The following is a 22,997-nucleotide window of genomic DNA, read 5'->3' as shown; positions in this document are numbered from 1 at the left end:
CGGTCGTTGGTCTCCAACGGAGTCCAAACATCATATCAATCTTTTGGAGCTGAGAGCAATTGGAGTAGTGCTGAAGGACTTTCTGCTCTCTGTACACGGAAGGAATGTCCTGATGACGGACAACACAGTGGCCATGTACTACCTCAACAAGATAGTAGGTGTAGGTCACTACCACTGTGCAGAGAGGAAATGCAGCTCTGGTAATGGGCAATTCAAGAAGGAATCTCCCTATCAGCAGCTCACCTAGCTGGAGAGGAGAAAACGGCAGCAGACGCTCTGAGCAGGCAGAGCAGAGTCTCCCACTAGTTGCAACTCGCTCAGGAAGTCCTTCAAGATTTCTTTACCCTTTGGGGAACCTCTCACGTGGATCTGTTTGCGACTGGTGTCAACCGGAAGTGTGAACTGTATTGCTTGAGGGAAATTCCCCCAAGAGGAGCTCTGAGATGCGTTTGTGGTGGACTGGGAATTTCCACTCCTGTATGTGTTTCCTCCAGTCCCCGTCATTGCTCACATGATCAGGAGGTTGAGAAAGTTCGGGAAACACATGATCCTAATTGCCCCGGATTGGGGCAGGAGGATGTGGTACCCTGACCTTTTGGACATGTCCATCTGTCCTCCAATACATCTTCTACAAAGAGAGGACCTGGTCTGGAGAGAGGAGGGTTGGGTTCTCCATCCAGAGGTCAAAACACGCAACCTTCGCGCTTGCTTTCTGAAAGGCAGAGACATAAGGATTGGTACCTCCCGAATGACATAATGGAGATTTTCCTTTCGGCCAGAAGGCCAGCAACAAAGTCTTTGTACCGTTGCCATTGGAATAGATTCTGCAACTGGTGAAGAAAAAAGAATGCAGATCCTTTTCTGGATATTTGGCGATGCCATTGATCTTTAAATGCTATTCAGAGAAATGTTCATACTTCAAATTTCCACTGGTGACACAATTTCTAAAGGACTCACCAATTTGTCCCGACCCCCCATCTCCATTCCAGGTTCCAATTTGGGATCTTAATTTGGTTCTAAAATGTCTAATGTGTGCACCTTTTGAACCTTTACATTCATGTCACTTAAGGTTGTTCACCTTCTTTAAAACCATTCTACTGGTAGCTCTAACATCAGCCCGTAGAGTGAGTGAGTGAGTTGTAGGCACTTTCGTCCAAGCCACCCTTTACTATCTTTCATAAGCATAGGGTTGTTCTAAAGGTTAAACCTTCATTTTTACCCAAAATCATTTCTGATTTCCACATAGGACAAAAAATAGTTTTGTCTTCTTTCTGTCGGGCCCCCACACCTCCCCAAACTCCTTATCCTAGCAAGGAGGAGGAGCGGTTACATAGGTTGAACTCTCGTAGAGCTTTAAACTGTTATATATCTTGACTGTCAAAACTCTGTATTGATGATTGTTTCATTGGCTATACGGGCCACAAACTGGGTCAGGCTGTTACTAAAAAGACCTTATCGAAAAGGATCATTCTGGCCATTTCAGAATGTTACAGGTTGGCAGGGAAGGATCCTCCTGGAGCTTTAAGGGTCCCTTCCACCAGGGGCATGGCTACCTCTGCAGCCTTGCAAAGGGGTGTACTGATAAAAAGTATTTGTGAAGCGGCAACATGGTCTACTATCCCCATGTGCACAAAGCATTACTGCCTGTAATCTTCCCTCGGTCAGGATCGTAGATTTGGAAAAGCAGTCCTGCACTCGGTTCATGAAAATTAAAATCAAATTCTACTCCCTCCACCAAATCAAACACAGCTTTGGGGGTCTATCAAAGATGAGGAATACGTGGGAGGACACAATCCATTCTAAGAACAAGTTATTTACCCTTGGTAACGTTCTTTCGACTGGATGTTCCTCCCACGTATTGCTCACCGCTATACCAACCAACCCCACAGTAGAATTTCCCATGCTTTTACAGCTTTCGTTCCTTCACGGCTAAGTACAGTCATTCCCGTGGTTATGCAGGTATTTCTACTGTAAGGGAAAAACCGAACTGAAGCCAAGAGGTGCTGCGCATGCTATATATGCCTTCGATGACATCATCCTCGAGACGGAGGCCCTCGAGGGACATTGAGTTGACGCCATTGACGCACAGCGCCCTCTGCTAAATTAACATTTCCAAAGCAGCTGATGCTGGATAACAAATATCAAACATTAGGAATACGTGGGAGGAACATCCAGTCGAAAGAAAGGTACATGGGGTAAGTGACTTGTTCTTATGTTGCAGGTTGTGGATCTCTACTTGTTGAATATTACTTTAGACTAATAGTTACTGTATATATGTTTCCTGCTGGTGGTAGTTTTGTTAATATTGCGCAATTTCATCTTGTGCTCGAGTTAAAAGGCCTTTAATAAATGTATAGGTATTTTGGATATATAGACCTGACAGAGTAATTTGTGGTGGTGTTTACTGTGCATGCTCATTGTGGACTTTCAATCACCCTCACCCTTCCTGACACCTAGTCTTGACCGCTGCCAATCCTACCTTGATTGGCCTGGCTTGTCCAAAAAGTTACCCTGGTCCAAGAAACTAGGCAGGCCTTCTGAACCTCTGTTCACCAGGTCAGAGTTCAGAAATCCTTCTGAACAGTAAAGGCTTGGAATTTGAAAATCTTCAGCTCATGCTACACGTCGCCTGCACCTGCATGTTCAGCCTTTTCACTTCAAGGGATGCTGTGTTGGGGCTGCTTCTGTGTTCGCAGCCTGACTTTGGTGACCTTCTTTGGTACACACCGTTAATCTTGTGCGGTGTCCTGAGGGGGTCTGCACTGCAAAAGTCTTTATCTTTTTTCATTTTGGGTCTTCTGGAAACTGACTGGAACCATTTGCTGTGCAACGTGACTGACTCCCGACCTGGAAAGTGGCCTTTGCGCTCGTGACCCCTGGGTCTTCCTCATCTGATCCAAGTCCCATTGATTCTGGCCCCAAAAGATTCCCGAAGCCCTGCAGTGGTATGTGGAAGAATTGGAGTCAGGGGCATAAGTTAACATACCTGTTTCAGTCCCCCAACCCATCCCTTCTCCATAGAGTAAAATTGGGCATGAAGTCCTCAACCTAGTCCTCTGGTCATCGAACCTGGATTACGAATCATCTCCTAGGTTATGCCTGATAAATAGGATCGAGTGATACTTGTATTTGGGTAAATACCTATTTCGCTTTTAAATACTTTCAATAGCACCATCGCATCCCACTGCATCATTTCTAATACCTTACCTGAAGAGGCTATTTATTGGATCTTGGGACATTTTTAGGCACAAGGCCCCATACCATCTCAGGGTTGGACTTCATAAGTCTGCGGGAAACTGTACTTGTGCTTCTGATTATTTTAACCTATTTTCCTTACATCTGACTACCCACCTGTTCATTACTGGTAATGATTTTGCATGCAATTCTATTCTCCTAATGGGGAATCTGTATATAGGGTTTAGAGTAATAATATAGTAATGCTTAACTTTTGATTTTTATATGCTTAGTGTTAAACTACAAGCCTAATAAATAATTGTATTTTGAAGTCCACCTGTAGGTAAGACTCTATAAAACGAACCCTTGCTATACAGGTCCCCGACTCTTACTTGAGGTCTGTACCACCCAAAGGGTTGGTAGAATGGCAGACCAGCCAGGCTTATCTTATGAGGAGGCTGTGAGCTGCAGGTAAGTATTATGAACCCAGTCAATACAATGGGCCAAAGAAACTCTTACACACTGAAAGTTATGATAAAATAAGCATTTATTTTATATACACAAAACAGGTAAGTAAATACTATTTTAGACTAACTAATACACATAGGAAATATCAACAATACTTTTGAAGGGTGACTGCTTCAATAGTAGTTGCTTGTGCTAACAATTGTTACAGAAAATTACAGTTCCATTGTTTAAATAGTAGTGGCGCTCACCAGCCTTTGTTATAGTGAAATTACTGATTCATTACTCTACAAAGCCACTCAGACAAACTCTGTAGGAAGGAAAAGGAAGGTTATTGAACACTATTAGCAGTGATTTACAATTTAGCAACACTGTTCAAGACTCCTAATGCTTTAGCAGTCCAATCCCTAACTAGTCACAAGTTCATCAAATTCAGTGTAGGATGGGAGCAAATGTTTTATGCAGCAGCAGAAAAGGTAAAGTTCCTCAGGATACCTTAGTAACGTAAATAAAATTCTTTAGCAAGATAAGTTAAGGACCTTGCAAAGGACTCCTAAAAGCACACAAGCTGTTACTCCTGTGTAAGAGCTATGGGTGGACACCCAAACACCCGGTATCTCACTCCAGTCACACTGGAGCGACTATTCAGCTTTAGGTAAATTCTACCTTGAACCCCACAGTACTTAGGGTGGTTCAAGAAAATGCAGCTGGATTCTTTCCTGTGCAGCATCGACAGACCCAGTCTCCTGATCCTTCGGTCTGGTGACGTAAGGAAGGGCTCTGATCGGGATGTCACAGCAGCAGTTGTGAGAAAGGACCCTCAGTAAGGATTTCTTTGGCCTCCCACGCCAGTCTGCGGTTTTGGTGCCTTTGGATACGCTCCAACCGTGAACGGTCACTGCCCAGTCAATCTTCGATTCTGCAGTCCTGCACTCTGGTGAGGGGACTTGGTTGAGTGTGGTTGTGGCCTTGGAGGTCACCAAAGTTCTGGGAGGATTCGTCCACGGAAAGATGTTGCACTGCAAATGGGTCAGAGGTCCCCTGGTGTTCGAGGTTTGCAGCTCTAGATCACAGCACCTCAGGGATGGCTCAATCTGCAGTTTGTATTAGGCTGGTTGGTTAGGGATATTTATCATTTTTATGCGTCAACTCCTCTCCTAGTGAGACCCCCATCACGTTTGCTGGACTTGTGGCCCTTTTCTTTCAATCCTGAATGAGTGGAGCCTTTTTACACTCATTCATTCTTGTGGCTCTATCTTTTAGAACTCTATCCTTTGTACTCTACCTGTACTATGGAGTCTGCTCCATAGCTCTTAAAGGAATCTGATTTAACACTGCAGCACACATGGGCAGTGTTGCTGAGGACCCCTAGGGTCCTCCTTTAAGATTATTTTCTATATCCTCAAGTAACTACAGTTCTTCTTCCTCTTTTTCTTTTTTTTTAAATTTGCAGATGGAAAACATTACCCACATATGTAATTAGATGACGGTGTGCATAACAAGCATTTCAGTGGTGCATAACCAGATCACACAATTTCACTTTCTATTAAAGTGCCACATTCTCTTTATCCCCGCAGGTTTCTTTGTTGACCAGATATTGACGGAAACGTCCCCAAATGTCCTCCGGTCGATTCATAAGGGGTAGTAAGCTAGAGTATAGTTCTTCCTTATCGCTCGCCCAGATCATATCGCTCTCCCACACTTCAAATGTAGGGGGAAGTGGCACTCTTCCACTTCAAAAGGATGGCTCATTTAGCTAATAGCAAACCTATATTAATGAGTTTACACTTTAGTGGGTTCATTTTCTGCACACAACCTAGTACACATTACTGGTTCCCATTGCACTGGATGATTCACCATCTCTACCAACGCCTCACATACCTTGTGCCAGTACTCTGTGAGCTCCCCACATGACCATAGCATATGTATATGAGCATCCTCACTCTGACATGTCGGACACCTTCCTTCGTTGTGACATACATTTTCTTAAGCTGGGCTGGGGTGAAGTGTGCTCCATTTATTATTTTGAAATAAATCACTCTATATCTGGAGTTGTTAGATATTTGTCTAGTTAGTTTACATAACTAGAGCCAATGTATGGCTGTGAAATTAGTGTTTAGATCTTTCTCCCAGTCCCATCTTACATCTGGTGTATGAACCTCCCTTGCCGTAACTGCCAAATAGCTACAGTTAAGTATAGAGATAATTAGTATCTCCCCCTAAACTATATAGACTGAGAGTTTGGCACGCCCCACCTTCAGTGCAGTGCCAACGGGATACCTAGTGCTCTACCAACTATTGTGTATTTTTTGGTACCGCAGGCTATGAACATGGCCTCAGTACCAACTTGGGACCCTCCTTTTTTTGCCATTATTAGTGCATTTGTTCTTTGTCAGCCCTTCTACCATTCTGGAAGGAGGAGCCGGAGGGGGGGGCGTGTATGTATGTATTTGTGTGTTTTGCCTTTTGCAGGAACCCTTGGGTATCCCTGTCTAGGCTCCAGAGTGTCTGGGTAGTGTGAGAAACCTGAAGGTGTCTCACCCGCTAGTCTCTGGGGATCTGTCATCCAGGTGGCCAGGACACGGCCATCACTTTTGGATCCAGTTCCTGGGTGTACAAAGTCTCTTGATGCAGAGGGCCTGATATACCAAAATCAAACAGTTATTTTCCTCTCACAAGTACTCAATTCAGAAGATTCACCCTTTATCCCCCCGAGCCGGGCTCAGATCCCTTTTCTTATAATGCCCATTACTTTGGATCCCCCTCTTTTGGGCTCAGATCCCTCGCTACAATTTTCAGAGAATATTCTTTCTCTGGTGACTCACGGTTCACCCTAGATCCCCTCAGCTCGGCTCAGATCCTTTCTTTTCCACAGTTGGTCTCCATCAGCCGGGTTCGTACTCATTTCAGTTCGCATTAACGATCGAAGACTTACGAATGTGCACAGGGTTTGGCTTGACCTGTTGCAGGACCTCTTCGCTCTCCCTATTTCTCTGCACAATTGCCAACCAGTTGGATACCTAACAGAGATCTTCGAATGAGCACCCATGTTGCGCCAGACCACTCCGTTTACGGTATGTTTCTAAGCTTCAAAAGTTCAGTCACTCCTCTGTTATTCTGTTATATTCGCATTTCTCATCACATGCATTTCACACACTGTCCTCTTTGGATTTCTTCATACAATGTTGCTGTTTGCAACCTTGGTTCAAACACAAGCTGGTTTGGTATCAGTCTCTTCAAGTCACTGCCTGTGCTGTCTTTACTGGTGCTGCTTTGTTGTGGGAGTCAAGGACAGTACCACAGGACACCTTGTATCTTCTTATACTGCACCCTGCTACCTACGAGTCTGGTGCGCATAAAAAGTAAATGAACAAACAGCGGGAATTGCTCCTCCCATCCTTGGTTATCGACTCGGTAGAGCCCCGGGTACCTTCGATCTACAGTGTAGGTTTGTCCAGCTTTAGTTCTCAGTCTTAGGCTCATTACTTTGCAAGGTTTGCGAAAGTAACTGTCTTTCTCCAGCATGGGGTCTGGCATGGATTCACAGGTTCATGAATATTCCCCGTCGTCAAGATGGGAATCCTCAGTAAAGAAAAAATCAGTTTGTTTCGTTTCTAAACTGTCTTTGTACTAGTAACCAATCAATGGTCTTGGGGTCATACTGCCCCCAGCCAATGACTGCCCTCTACCTAAGCCCCTCCTCTGTCAGCCATCTTCAGATTTATACCGCAACAAGTCGCACATGGAGGAGGACTGTGCGTTCTGCAATAACATGTCTGTCCGGACCATGAAGGACAGTCGTAAACGACTCGCTGACTGGCTGGAGGCGAAGAGCCCAGCAGCAGGTGAGAAGAAGTCCGGGTGCTCTTCTAAAACCTTTGAGGGTGCTCCGGCGACGGGGGCACAACAAAAGGCAAAGCACCGCGAGTCCATGGGCACCGAGAGCACCTGTGGTTCGGGCTCTTCGGCTGCCAGGCAGGGCGCGATGTCGCCGACGCCATCATTCATGAGACAACGCTTTGGCTCGGTGAAAAGGAAGTCGGAGAACCACGGGAGCATCGGGAGAAGCCCCGGTCGATCCCGACGGAGAAAGCCAAGGGGGGGGGGGCTGTGACCCTCCCCCTAAGGTGAAGGCATCAGACACGCCGAAGGTCATGAAGGCCCTGATTCACCTGGCAAAGGCCTTGATTGAAGGAGTCGTGGCGGCCCTGGCGAAACCTGCGGTGGCTACCCCTGTGGAGGCGACTTCCGGGCCTAGTGTTTCCCTGCCAGCCCAGAGGGAAACCTCTTTCGTGCCTATCGAGAAGATCCCTGTGAAATCCTGGGACAAGAAAGAGGGGAACACGGTAGCCCTAACGGGCACAGATGCCACTTCCGAGGATGAGCTGGCTGGTGTCAAAGCTATCCTGGACAAGAAGTTCGAGGAGATCAGGACCTACGGGAAGGATCCCGATGAGACGGACGTAGAGAGCAATAGTGGAGCAGACGAGGAGCCACGGGTCGTGGAGGAAACGGAGGACCCCGCGCCCCAGCTGTCCGTCCCGTCGCAACCGATGCCTACGCCACAGGACAATTCAGGAGCAATCTTGATGGCTTTGCAGACCCTGTGTACGGAGATGAGGACAAGGTTGCCCAAACCCCCAGCGGACAATCCAGCGGCGGCCGGACTGTCAGGGAACCCACTGAGCAAGCAGAGGTGAGTCCATCCTCCCCCCTCCCTTCCAGCCTTCATCCCATCCCCTCCTCCGAGGGACGAGACGGGGACTGACAACGACGACAGGGACTGACAACAGTGGCGATGATGGAATGGATCTCCCGTCGCCTCCCACCCTGGCTCTCACGCCCCCCTCGACCCCCCGAACAAAATGTTCTCCTTTCACGCCATGATCGCCAGGGCCTCTGAGCTTTTCCAGCTGTGCCCCAAGGAACAAAAGAAAGAGGGATTTCTTTCGGTCCCGCTGTTGGACGACATATGGGACGAGGGTCTGTCCCTTCTGAAGAACCCTTCCACGGCCCCTGCGAAGAGACCGGTACCCCTATGTGCCTCAGGGCACAGCCGACCCCGGATTCTGTAGTTTCCAAGGCACCCAAGAAGAAACCGGCAGGAGGCACGGCATCCTCTAATTTACCGCCGGACAGCGAGGGAAAGAAGCTAGACACCATGGGACGTCGAGTCATCTCGTCGGCAGCGACTACCATTAAGGCGGCCCTCGCGATCGTGGCCCGCTATGATAGCGAGCTGTGGTTCAAGATCGGCCCTATCCTGGCTTCCTAGACGACAAGAGGACGGAGGCCCTGGAAATCCTGCAAGAAGGCGAGCTGGCATCAGATCACGCCATCACTGTAGCTACGGGCATCGCCAATGCTGGTTTTCATCAGTTGGGCCAACAGCGTTTGCTGGCGCGGTTGGCTCAAGGCCACCAACTTCCGTCAGGATGTGCAGACCTGGGTACTGGACATGCCCCTCGACGGAAACAACCTGTTCGGGAAAGCGGTGGACGAGTCGCTACAGGCCATCAAAACGGACACTGAGACGGCCCGTGCCCTAGCCACTCTTCATCGACAGCCGTCCTTTCGCGGAGGCAAATTCCAGGGTGCCTTCAAAGGATTCGGCAGCAGTTCATCGTCGTACCGCCAAGCTTGCCCGTTCCTCGTCGCAGGAAGCTTACAGAGGCCGCAGTAAGGCCGGTGGATACCATCGTCGTCGCCAAGGAGCCCATGCTGGCAAGGACTAGGCTAACCAGGACTGAACCGGCCGTGACGTCGGGACCCCACCTAAGCACACCAGTGGGAGGCCGGGTGGCAAACTTCATCAGTATGTGCGAGACCATCTCCACCGACCATTGGGTGCTGGATGCCCTGGCCCACGGGCACCCTCTGGAGTGCCAAAGAAGATGTTTCCATTTCCTACCTGTGGCCAGGAAAGAAAACCACGTTCCACAGCTGCTTCTGGAGGTACGAGCCATGCTGAGAAAGGGTGAGATAGAACTCGCCCCAAAGAGGCTCCGGAGTATACTCGCAGTACTTCCTTGTCCGAATGAAGACTGGCGGCCCATCCTGGACCTTCGGCACCTCAACAAATACATCAAAGCGCAGAAGTTCTGGATCGTTACCCTTCAGCACGTGCTGGGACAGCTGGAGGAAGGCGACTTCCTATCGTCGCTGAACTTGGAGGATGCTTACTTTCACATCCCCATACACAAAGGACATTGAAAGTTCCTACGTTTTGTGGTCCAAGTGAAGCACTAACAGTTCAAGGCCCTGCCCTTCGGGTTGAAGTCGGCTCCAAGGGTCATTACCAAGTGCCTGGCGGCGTGGCTGTGCCTGCAGGGGATCCACGTATACCCCTACCTGGACGATTGGCTCATCCGAGCAAAGTCAAGAGGCTTGTCGTTAACCACACAGCAAAGACTGTCCGCCTGCTCACGGAACTGAGATTCTCGATCAACCTTGCGAAGTCCCACTTGGTACCATCCCAGGACGCCCTGATCCTGGAAGTCCCTACTCGGCTTGATGTCATTGTACATCTACCTCATGCGTCTGTGCAGGTTGCGGAGGCGGCTACTGCAGGAGTTCGACACCCGTTGGATGCAAGCGGTGGGAAGCTTCGAAGACAAGATCCCACTCAACAAGACTTTCCGTCAGGCGATCCGGTGGTGGGGCACCCACGCCCATCTCGCACCGGGCATGGACTTCCAGACCCCAGCGCACCAGGAAACAGTGACAACGGACGCCTCCCTGGAGGGATGGGGAGCGCACACTGGAGATCTCCACGCAAGCTGCCTTTGTCTCCCGGAGGAGAGGTCCCTGCACATCAACGTCCTGGAGCTCCGGGCCATGTTCTGGGCCCTCCGGTCTTTCCTTCCATCCCTTAAGGGCAAAGTGGTACGGATCTTCACCGACCACACCACCACAATGTTTTACATCCGAAAGCAGGGGGACACTGGATCCCCAGCCCTATCCAAGGAAGCACTGGATCTGTGGCACTGGGCCGTCACCCAGGGGATGTTCCTGGTATCCTTCCACCTGGCAGGAGTAAAGAACACTGTCACCGACTCACTCAGCAGGGAGCTACACTCGTGCCACGAGTGGTAACTCGGGCAGGATCAAATGGATCTACTGTTCTGACGATGGGGCAGTCCCCAGATAGATCTCGACGGTGACGAACACCAAGTGCCGGAGGTTCACCAGTAGGTTTCCCCAGCCAGGGAGCATGGGGGATGCATTCTCCTTCCCCTGGGAAGGCCTGTTCCTGCATGCGTTCCCTCCATTGCCGTTGCTTCTGCAACTCATCAGTCAACTCAGACGGTCCCGGTGCAGGATGATCCTCATCGCACCGGCATGCGCGAAGTAGATATGGTTCCCGGACCTTCTGGACTTGTCAGCGTCCCCCCCCCCAGTCAGACTGCCGATGGACGTGGATCTTCTCGCCAGGGAAGGAGGCGCCATTCTACATCACGACCCAGGATCGCTGAACCTACAGGCCTGGCTCCTGCAGCACTAGAGTTCGGAGGCTACGATATCCCGGCGCACTGCAAGGAGGTCCTTGCAAAGGCCAGGGCGTCGTCGACTCTTAAGTGCTATGGACATAAATGGAAGAGGTTCTCTGTCTGGTGCCATGCACAGAAGATCAACCCTCTACGGATTACGGCCCCTCAACTGCTGCCGTATCTGCTATCGCTGGTCAAGGCGGGGCTGGCACATGCCTCCATCAAGATCCATCTGTCGGCTATCTCCTGCTACACTCGAACTCCGGGGCGGTCGTCGCTGTGGTCTCTCCGCCTGGTGAAGGAGTTCATGAAAGGACTGTTATGCTCGTTCCCGCCGGTGAAGGCCCCGGCGTGGGAGCTCCACGTGATGCTGACCAGGCTCATGGGTTCCCCATTCGAGCCCTTGCATTCGGCACTGCTGAAGTTCCTATCGTGGAAGACCGCGTTTCTTGTGGCCATCACCTCCGCACGACGAGTGGGAGAGATCCAGGCCCTCTCCTGTAAACCTCCATACCTGACATTCCACGAGACATGGGTAATGCTGAGGACGCACCCCTCCTTCATGCCCAAGGTGCCGTCGGACTTCCATCTTAACAAGCCCTTGGTGTTACCTGTTTTCTTCCCGTCTCCTTCGTCGCCAGCTGAGAGGACTTTGCACTCGCTGAATGTAGCTAGAGCACTGAAGTTCTACGTGGACTGCACGAAGAGTTTTCGGAAGACATCACAGTTGTTTGTGAACTTTGGACCTGTGAACCAAGGGAAGGCCCTCTCGAAGGCTTCCATTTCCAGATGGCTCTCCGGCTGCATCATGCACGGTCACCGGTTGGCTAACCGGCCGTTGCCCGGCTGTCCGAGAGCCCATTCAACCAGAGCGATCGATGCTACTATGGCGTTCCTGTCTGGTGTGCCCCTGCTGGAGATCTGCAGGGCTGCTACGTGGTGGTCGACGCACACCTTCACGAGATTCTACTGCATTGACCGTGATTCCAGGGAGGAGTCCAGAGTCGGCCAGGCAGTGCTGCGCAAACTGTTCGGTTGAAGGTGAGCCTGGTGAGGAGGTAACAAATGCTTAATGTTGAGCCTTGCCACCTCCCGTGTTTGTGCATGCGTGTACTGCTCTGTATTCTTGTATTCATGAGTATGTGAATCCATGCCAGACCCCATGCTGGAGAAGGAACAAGATACTTACCTGTAACTGTTGTTCTCTAGCTTGGGTCTGGCCAAAGCTGGACTGGCACACGCGTCCATCAAGATTCATCTTGCTGCGATCTCCCGATACACCAGAACCACGGGCCGGACGTCCTTGTGGTCTCATTGTCTGGTGAAAGAGTTCATGAAGGGACTGTTCAGATCGTTCCTGCCGGTGAAGGCTCCGGCCCCGGCGTGGGAGCTCAACGTGGTGCTGACCAAGCTCATGGGACCTCCGTTCGAGCCTCTGCACTCGGCCCCGTTGAAGTTTCTGTCGTGGAAAACAGCGTTTCTTGTGGCCATCACCTCCGCACGACGGGTGGGAGAGATCCAGGCCCTTTCCTGCAAGGCCCCGTACTTGACTTTTCACGACACGAGGGTAGTGCTCAGGACGCACCCCTCCTTCATACCCAAGGTACCGTCGGACTTCCATTTCAACGAACCCTTGGTGTTGCCTGTGTTCTTCCCGTCGCCTTCGTCGCCGGCTGAGAGGACTTTGCACTCGCTGGATGTGGCTAGAGCGCTGAAGTTCTACGTGGACCGCACAAAGTGTTTTCGGAAGACGTCACAACTCTTTGTGAACTTTGGACCTGTCAATCAGGGGAAGGCTCTCTCGAAGGCTTCCATTTCCAGATGGCTCTCCGGCTGTATCATGTACTGTCATCGGTTGGCAAACCGACCGCTGCCTGGCCGTCCGAGAGCCCATTCCACCAGAGTGATCGCAGCTACCACGGCGTTCCTTTCTGGTGTGCCCCTGCTGGACATATGCAGGGCTGCTACGTGGAGGTCGATGCACACCTTCACGAAATTCTACTGCGTCGATCGGGATTCCAGGGAGGAGTCCAGGGTCAGCCAAGCAGTGCTGCGCAACCTGTTCGCCTGAGGTGAGCCTGGTGAGGAGGTAAGATGCTTAATGTTGAGTTTGATGTACTGCTTAATGTTGAGCTTTTGCCACCTCCCGTGGTTGTGCATGTGTGTACTGCTATGTATTCTTTATTCATGAGCATGTGAATCCATGCCAGACCCCATGCTGGAGAAGGAACAAGTTACTTACCTGTAACTGTTGTTCTCCAGCATGGGTCTGGCATGGATTCACATGCAAACCCTCCCGCCTACCCCTCTGCGGCTCTTCACTTGGTCATACTGCCACTTCACGTGCTTCCAAATCTGAAGATGGCTGCCAGAGGCGGTGCTTAGGTAGAGGGCAGTCATTGGCTGTGGTCAGTATGACGCAGAGACCAGTGATTGGTTATTACTACGAAAGACAGATCAGAAACAAAACTGATACTGGTTTTTTCTTCACCGAGGATTCCCAGCCTGACGACGGGGAATATTCATGAGCATGTGAATCCATGCCAGACCCATGCTGGAGAACAACAGTTACAGGTAAGTAACTTGTTCCTACTTCTCTATGGAGCGGAAATGGCTCTGAACTTGACGCCTGAATGGTGGGCACTATTGGAGGGCCTCTTTTGGAAGCGGGTTTTGGGTCTTCCAAAATCAATCCCAATTGCTCTATTGAGGTTTGAACTAGGCCTACAGTCCTTATGCTCAATGGTAAGGTAGAAATCCCTAAGTTTATTTAGGAAATGTATTGAGGATTGTAACCCCTTACTATTTGTTATACTCAAAGGAAGGGAAAGAAGTAATGAAGGGCAAGATGATGAAATATTGGAGTTATGGAAACAAAAATGTATTGATTGGCTGACCATAATTGATTTAACAAAAGTGCTGCTATCCAATCTGGATATGCTAAAAACCCAGATACGACGCATGGACTGGATCAATACTATTGATAAAAGGAGCTCATATAAATTAACGCTTGCCCTACCCCTCAAAAGAAGATCGAGAAATCAGGTACCAAGCTACCTATGAAATTCCCCAGCTATAAATTTAGGAATATCTTCGTGGATACGGTTCAACACACTGCCTACGCGAGAGAGGTTCCAGGATTGAGAAAGCAGACAAGAGGACTCTAACTTGTCGTGTAGATTCTGTGAGAGAGGTGATAGGGTGGAAACGACAAAGCACTGCCTGATAGAATATGTGGAACTGAGGAATGTGAGAATGAAATACCTGAGGGAGGGTCTCTCGATTTAAATCATTTACGATTGAGGAATGGGGGGAAATTTTCATTCTGGGTGTAAATAATGCAATGATTTTAGAAGCGTGGTGTAAAAGAAGATGCTGTCACGATGCCTGCCCCCAGACATCCGGAACAGATCCATCTATCCAGGGAACAGGCATCCATGAAGACCCAGGAATTCCCAAAACCCTGTCTAGGGGCTATATGGGTTCAGTCCTGGCGCCGTAGGCTCCAGGCTCATATTGCCATCTTTAAACTGTGCAGGTCATCCTGCAAAGAACTTACTTACAGGCCATCATGAGGCCATGAAGGGACTACTTTCCTTTAGGAACTATTTTACTACTTGGGTGTGGTACTGGAACTCTTTACCTGGGAACTACTTTTTTGATGCTATTTAAACCACGCCCGAAGAGCAGCACACGCTTCGTTATTCTGCATCTCAGCAGCGTAACGCTCACCGTGTCTGCAGTCCAGTATTCAGTCTCTACAGCTACACCCGTTTGTGTCCGGAGACGATCCTAGAGAAAAGGAAAGAAGAAGAGAAGGTTAGAACAGGAAGATTCCCATTTGGTCATCATCTTCTCCTGGAGCAGCCGCACCTGTGAGAAAGGGAAAAAACATTTAAAACGACCGCGTCGCATTGCCAGCTGCAGCGCCGTGCCATACTCGCCTATCATTGGAGCATCTTCACGACCCAGCGCGGTGCCCGTTGAATCGCCGCTCGCAACATCAGCATCTGGAAAAACAAGAACAAATAAAAGGAGAGTGGGGTTTTGCCAAAGGCATTCACTTACCGCAAGATATTTACTTGGCATATCATCGCTCGAGGCAGCGCTGGTCACCATTCTACGCTCGACATTTTCGCAAAGGTGCCGTACCTGCAACGAAGATAGAGAACTATTGGTTAATCGCACTTGGAACAGTATTACTTGCTAAACAGTGCTTGGTGCAAACTGACTCTTACCAAGGCGCTACCTTCATCCAGAACTATACATTTGGTTTACTCATAACTTACCTTGGAGTCATCATTTGTCTGGAACTGTCAAATACCTTCGGATCAGTGAAGTAACGGAAGTTCTACGCGCCCCTGCACTCCAAACGCAGGATGGAGAGTTCATCCTTCCTAACTATAAGGTGAGACTTTACGAAGGGGAATAATAGAAGTTTTCGGGAAGATGGTGTTAGTGTTAACCCCTCTACCACGGGTGGCTAATTCCCTTTTACTGCTTCTAGGAAATACTCTTGCGGGCCAGGCAGACGAAACTGAGTGGGCAAGTGCAGTCGATCATCACTTAGCTATGAGTCACACTGGTGGAGACCGCAGCAGTCCAGCTTCGTTCGGCGCCCCCTTGGAATCCAGGTGAACGTGACCGATATTAAGTATGTCAAGATTGCGAGACAATTGGGGTGGGATTCATGGGATGATGTATGGATTTTAAGTTGGCTCATGGGGGAAATTGGGACTTGATGAATTCCTGATTGTAAAAGGTTTGTAATAAACTAAACAATTAAAAAATAAAAATAAACACAGATGTCTTAGCGATATGAAGGAAAGCAGACACCATAGAAAAGGCAAAGCACACAGAACAAAGTTACATGAGAATTATATGATCCGGAAACAGTGAGTACGTTCTCCTTCTCTAAACAGTGCTGGGCGCACATATAGGCACAGAAGGACCTTACAATCAGAAGAATGACCCCCCCTGGGTGTTTTTCTGCTTTCTTTGGTCTGTAGGTTTGCTTGAGCAATCTTAAACTGAGGCCTATTGACAAACTGCGCACTTACTAATTAACATTAGTAAGCGTGCCACGGATGTCCCCTTTTATTTTATATTGGCTAAAACAAGACCTTGCCAAAGCACTAGCTTTTCAGCAGCGGTTCTCCGTTTCATTTTTACAGATAGAGGCAGCATGTCCTGATGAAAACTTTCCCATCTTGCCATTGGGATCTTGTTGAATCTAGGAAGAAAGGGAAGTTGGGACATATTCCCCCACCCCCTGCTTTTTTAGAGCTCAATGAAGACCACTGCAATCATCTCCAGATTGTCTCACCTAGTAGACAGAATTTAGCACAATTAATTAAAATGCTTAATGACTGCTATGCATTCCAAAAGGTTGGTCTATGGAATTTTATTGATTAACTTTGCACTTTCTTTGCACATTGCACTTTATATTTATAGTATATTTAGAATATTATGTATGTTGACTACCAGTTTTATTCACTTAGGCCAAAGCCAGCTGAAGGCGGATATATGAAAAGAAGCCAAAAATGTAATCAATGAATACATTTTTGGCAGTATTGTACCTTCATTCCCATTCTATTGTTTGTCCAATCAAGACAGCCAGCCCCCCAGTAGTAACTAGCACCATTCAGGCACTGTAGCAGACAAAGGACAGGGGAGTGTTAAACTGCTCCCTCGCATCCTGTCTTCACAGACACACTGGAGCCTAGGTGGGGATAATAAGAGGTTCCCGCCAAAGACAAAACTCCCACACAGACCTCCCCCTCCCAGAATGGTAGAAGAAGGGCAAACCAAGAGCAACCACACAATAAATGGCAAAAAAAGAAAGGAGCCACCATGTTAGAACATACGTGACCCTTTGGCACACCTGAGTCTGTGGCTACAGTCTGCTGTTAACGAAAATGGCACCAAAGTTGTAAAACATGTCCACTGCCACCAGCCAGAACTGGAGGGTTCTCACACTAAAAAGTCATGGTAGCAGAGAGAAGGGGATACTAGACGGGCTTCAAGAAGTGCCAAGATTGTGGGTTTCAAGAAGTGCCAAGATTGTGGGTCGAAAATGTCGATCACCAACCCTCAACACGTATGCCTGTGGTGTCCTGGGACTAAATATTGTACATCCCAGTGTAGCTCGTGTCAGATGACCGACCACGCTCTAAGGGAGCGTAAAGGTAAATTGGCGGTGGGTGGTAGGGTCCCTTCGAAGTCTCTCTTGAAGACTTGCAAAAAAATAAAGACTGAATAGTCGAGAGATTCTCCTTGACGGAAAAGAGCTTGATCGAGAAGTCAATCGCATCATTCTTTGTCTTCCTAGGAGGCAAAGAAACAATGTTACAGGTCACCTTCACGCTCTAGTGATTCCTCTGCAGTAATCAAATGTCCAACCAAATCCGACTCCCCAGCCAAATGGGATACTTTTCGTAAAGAAATGATAAACCTCTTCAAGAAGGCCACCCAACCCCCTCGAAAGAAAAGGAGAAAGTCCATGCCCCTGTCGCTCTGCATAAAGACTACAAAGTGAAGTTGAAGGCAAAAACCCTGGAACCACTCAGTCTGAGACATCAACTGGATTTACATTGAGAATTATCTAACTCTCGATGCAACGAGAAATTGTCGAGGGCTTCAACAAGCCAAGAGTATAGTCCTTCGAAGATGAAGTCTGCAACTTCCGATGCCATCGGCGTCTGAGCCGTCGACACAAGTATCGAAGTCGACTCCGACACAGTCGAAGTCTTGACACCGCTGTCGGCGATTACTTCGAGGTTATCGAAGCCCCCAATAACACCGGATATGATTTTCAAACTCTTACCAAGAAAGGATTTCCTTCAATCTTTAACTTCAATTTAGATAGACCATGATCCTTCAGATAACACACATTTTTGGCTCACAATTTGAAACCCAAAATGTGCCAGGTGAATTCATTTCTGAAGAGTATAGATTCAAAGACTTATGAAAACTTGCAGACAGCCACTGGAGTAGATATTTTTCTAGAATTAGATTTTGGGAAGCCAGACCATGCTGACGCTGCATATAGGCCATTTATGAGCAAAGTGGTAGAATTTTTGGGTTGGATTAGGCCTGCACCACCATTTGAGCAGGATGAATTGACTGATGAATTGGATAAGGGTCCCCAGAAAGATCCAATAGTACCATTCCATATTGTACTCTAAAAAATGGTTGCATCTAATTTGGAAACACCTGAAACTGCAACTGCAGTAAAACTTTTCTCAAAAAAAAGTAAGGCCATCCAGCAGTGACCCATAATATTTGAAAAAACATCTAACACCAGAGCGTTTAGTGGTTCAAGCAACCACGTCCACAAAGCAATCTGCATAATCTACAATCCCTCCTGATAGGGATGGCAAGAGAGTGGATGCTTGGGTACGAAAAATATTTACAGCTTGGAGTTTGGCCTTGAAATCAGCTAATGCTACTTGTGCCTTGTCAAAATCTACTTTTAACCTCTGGGATTGCATAGCTATGGCGTCTGACCATATCCCAGAAGGAGAAGAAAGAGACCGCTTCCTGGCTATCATAAGGGATGGTAAGAAGGTAATGTGTGAATGCTACCAGTCAGGTCTGGATACTGCAGATCGTGTTAGCAGATCCATGGCAACTAGTACCATGCTACGTAGGTTTGCGTGGTTGAGGATGTCCGGATTTGCACTGGATAATCTCTCTAAACTACTCCAAATGCCTTTTGACGGCTCAAGGCTGTTTGACAGCAATGCTGATGAGTCTGGAAAATCTGCAGACCTCCAAAAGCGGCGGTTAAGTCCCTCAGTGCCACTATTAGACAGCCTCAACATTCTTACCGCGGTTCATTATCTTGGAGGGTAAAGTCCTTTCGATTCAACTCCTCAGTTGGAAGAGGGAGAGGGCAGGCCAGTCATAGAGACTAAAGAAGATTCCCTCATGGTGGACGAGGGAGAGCTACTAAATCCACCCAAGCAACAGCAACTTTGCCCTCAGCCACTGCTTCAACTGCCTCAAAACTTCTTTGAGGCCTTAACCCACAAGACCCCGGTGGGAGGCAGGCTCTCTCTGCATCTGCAAGAATGGTGGGGCATTACTTCAGATGGTTGAGCACTGGAAACGATAGCCTATAGTTAGTCTTCCTTTTCTAAAAAGGCCTCCGGTTCATCCACCAGGGAACAGCTCTTTGAAAATTCCAGAACTGCTGCTTGTGCAGGAAATGTTTACACTTCTGGAGAAAGGTGCAATAGAACCGGTACCTATGGCATAGAGGAACAAGGGTTGGTACTCTCCTTACTTTCTAATCCCCAAAAAGGACTGTGGAAGAAACTTGAACAAGTTCCTCAGGAAGGACAAGTTTGGGATGTTACCCTTTCTCTGATCCTTCAGGCCCTCCAACTCAAGACGGGATGGTGCCATTGGACCTTCAGGATACTTACTTTCATGTGCCTATCCATCACGAACACAGAAATGGGATTCTCAGTTGCCGGTTCTCATTATCAATTTTGAGTCTTGCCATTCAGGCTAACCTCGCCGTGAGGGTTTTCACCAGGTTCATGTTGGTGGTGGCAGCGAGTTTCAGGAGGGGCGGGGGGAGGGTCACGTCTACCCCTAACTGGGCGATTGGCTAATCAGGACCTGTTCTCCCATACAGGCCCTAGAACATGTTGGCATCACCTGCCGCTCCCTCCACAGAGTGAGCTTCTCCCTTAATTTCAAGATGTCCCACATTATACCATCACAAAGACTCCAGTTTATCGGAGAAGTCCTGGATGCAGCCTTGGGCAAAGCCTCGCCAAGGTGAAGGTGAGGTGAACACTCAACACATTCTGGAGATGGTCACCAAATTCCAGAGTGCTGTATTGGTGAATGAATGTGCTGTGAGGTCATGGCTGATGTCATGCATGGAACTTTAGGTAGCATCTTCCGAGATAGGAGTTCCATCTGTGTCAGTTGACTAGAGAGCCTGAGATAAAGGCAGCCTGGGTGGTGGGCACTGGTATCTCTGTACTTTCAGCTTGTACCTGGACAGTTGGGGTAATAGACTACACAACAAACACCAGAGGTTACACAGGTACAGCCCAACGGGAGAACATGACATTTGGCAATGAATGGTCTGAGCCCTGTGACCACTGTGGGGGGAATGGTGGGAGAGTCCAGAGAACCGCCCCCGAAGAAGAAACCCACCACCCAGGGCAAAGATAGCGGCCAGTTGAGGGCACCTGTTGTTTGTAGAGTCAGTTGAAGCAGCATGTTTGTGCTGTCCTTGAGGTTACAGCCTTGCATAATCTCATTTGTGCCGCAAAGTAAAGGAGGGATTTCCACTTGTGGCCATATCACAGCTTTACAGATGGGATAATGTTGTGTGGATGAGGTTTTCCACGTTGTTATTGCATCAATCACTTTCAAGTGAAAAGTGGTATTTGGGTTAACTTGCAAGTTTGGAATTTGTGCAGTGTGATGACACTGGCATCTGGTTAATTTGTATGTATAGGATATGTGTGACCACACTACTCTATAGTTAAATGTGCAAATCTTGTTTTCAAGCTGTGTTTTTATTAAAAGATCTATCTGTCTCCTCTGACATTCAACCCTCACTTGTGTTGTGTTGTGCTGGGGGATAGCTTTACATGTATTAGGAATGTGTTTTTAGCAACACAGTGTTCTTTTAGCAAGCCTATTAGTGCAATCTGTATTTCAGGGACTACTGTGGTTGTGTGTCAGCTGTGACTGTAGGCTCTGGGGATGTCTGTGATGATCTTAGGGTTTAGTGTTTTGCTCGAATGTTTTTAGAATTGCTGTGATTTGGGAACAGGTATTGTGTTAGCAACCTTGTGTTTTGGCGAACCTATTTGTGCTCTGTGAATTTCAGCGACTGCTGTTGTTGGGCGCCACACACATACACAAAACCATCACTAGCCCTCGAAAGCTGCAGCTTTCCCTGACAAGTGCATGACCTTAATATGGGATTTCCTGGCAAGGCTCGAAGAAGGCCAAACAACGATTTGGCAGAAGAACAAGCAAAAATCCTGTGGCGTGGCATTTTAAGGCACAAACCACGTTTGGTAGCCAAACGCAGTAAACTCGAATGTGCACACTAGAAATAACACAAAAATTGTAAAAAAAGTAATTGATGAAAAACTAATTAAGGTGGGCACTGCTAACTTTGTACGGTTCTAGGTTAAAGGTTCGAAAACAAAAGGCTTGAATGCCTTTTTCTTGACAGTAAAAGGACCAAAAAAAGGATTGTTTTTTTTTTATTTTTTTTTTTATTTTAATTTTTTTTATGTGGGGGGGTTCCCCCTCAGCCCCCTGTTTTCTTTTTATAAAAAAAGTGTTTTATACATGCTAAACTAAAAATATATATATAAATAAATAAAAATTCGATCCCTTTTTTCGGTCCTTTTGTTTTCGATCAAAAGGTAATTCGATCCTTTTGATTCGAACATTTGACCGGACACCCTTTTGTGCTACTTTACATTTTGTGAATATGCTTAATGTCCTTATAGTTTGTCTTAATCTAAAGTCTAGAGAGATTAGTGGTGCAAAAAAAAGCCCTTGGCAGAAGGCTGAAATTATACACAAATAAATGTACAGGGTTGCCCCTGCAAGAACCATCTGCTCACGCTATGCTCAAGGAATGAGATTCATGTAATTAACACTCTTGAGTATTGTAGAAACTGCTTAAATGCCTATGCATTTCGGATTAAATCAGTCTTCAGGGCCGAAGCCTTCAATTACAATTTATGTCAAAAATTGGAGTAAACTATATAAATAATACTTGTGAAACATATGGGCACACAGTTAGCCATGTTAGATAGAGAAAAAGCTAGATACAAAAATGAAAATAAGTAAATAATGGAGAAATTACAATTATCACACCAGTCCTAGTCTTTAAAGCACGATACCTTAACCAACACTCCTTGTTCAAACTGAAATGTATAGAAAACAAACCAAACATTTTAAATTAGATATCCACACCGGGTGAAATGATGACAAACATACAAACTCAGCATAAGTATCTGTTCACATGTGTTTTCAATGGATCCTGCTTGGTCAACAGGGTATGCTTAATGTCACTGGCATCTAAATAGAAAAAATAACAGTAGCACAGTTCTAAGATGGGTAAGCACTAGCCGCTCTCAAGCACCTGAAAATTGCACAAAGTAATTTCCCATGCCGTAAGTACATTTGTAAAATTCGTAACAGAGAGCCTATTCAAAGGAGTATGTGACTGGCATCTTTACCTTACATATAAACTGTAAGTTCAAACAGGTGAAACCTGTGTCCACAAGCATGCCGGTACAGGTTTGCCAATTACCTGCGCTCACCCTAAAGTGAGCCTTGGGTCCTGTGCCATCACTCGCACACTGGCGTGCTTGATGACGTCGCAGGACTCTAGGAGCGTGGCGCCACCTTGCAAAAAAGTAATAGACTGAAAAATTTTAAATAACTGCACGGTCACACAGTTGCACATGCATTTGTGAATGGTGCTGGTGCATCCGACATGCTCTGCTTGCGGGTGCCAGTACGCCTGCCAGGCCAGTCCAGTCCTGGCAGGCGGGAACGCACCCGCAAGCAGAACTCGTAGTTTGCCGGTCCGGTGACTACAGTACCGGCAAGCTTACCGGTACCCTAGTTAGCGGACCGGCAAACTTGTAATGAGGCCAGTTGTCTATTAACAGTATAGACGCACATAAGGATAGGCTAAGACTCCACCAAAGCAAAACTTATTGGAATGAAAGATTGGACTCAGTGGCCCCACATGGAATCAATGAGATTGATTTTCTATGCTTCCTGTAAATATGTTTCAATTTTATATTAACCAATTTAAGGTGCCTACTGCCTCCTGCTCATTAGCAGACTTATTTAGAA

The 22,997-nt window shown here is 47.6% G+C and overlaps 1 protein-coding gene across 1 annotated transcript in view; it reads left to right on the top strand.

Annotated features, from left to right (window-relative positions):
• Positions 1 to 22,997, top strand: part of PIK3CA (phosphatidylinositol-4,5-bisphosphate 3-kinase catalytic subunit alpha) — a 1,010,697-nt gene that overhangs the window by 625,701 nt on the left and 361,999 nt on the right. The gene's annotated exons all lie outside the window — the stretch shown is intronic.

The sequence above is a fragment of the Ambystoma mexicanum genome, chromosome 10 (assembly GCF_040938575.1).
Source record: "Ambystoma mexicanum isolate Mex_15411 chromosome 10, UKY_AmexF1_1, whole genome shotgun sequence".
NCBI classification, from domain to species: domain Eukaryota; kingdom Metazoa; phylum Chordata; class Amphibia; order Caudata; family Ambystomatidae; genus Ambystoma; species Ambystoma mexicanum.
Note: the sequence above shows the minus strand (reverse complement) of the source record. Positions and strands in the feature narration are given on the sequence as shown.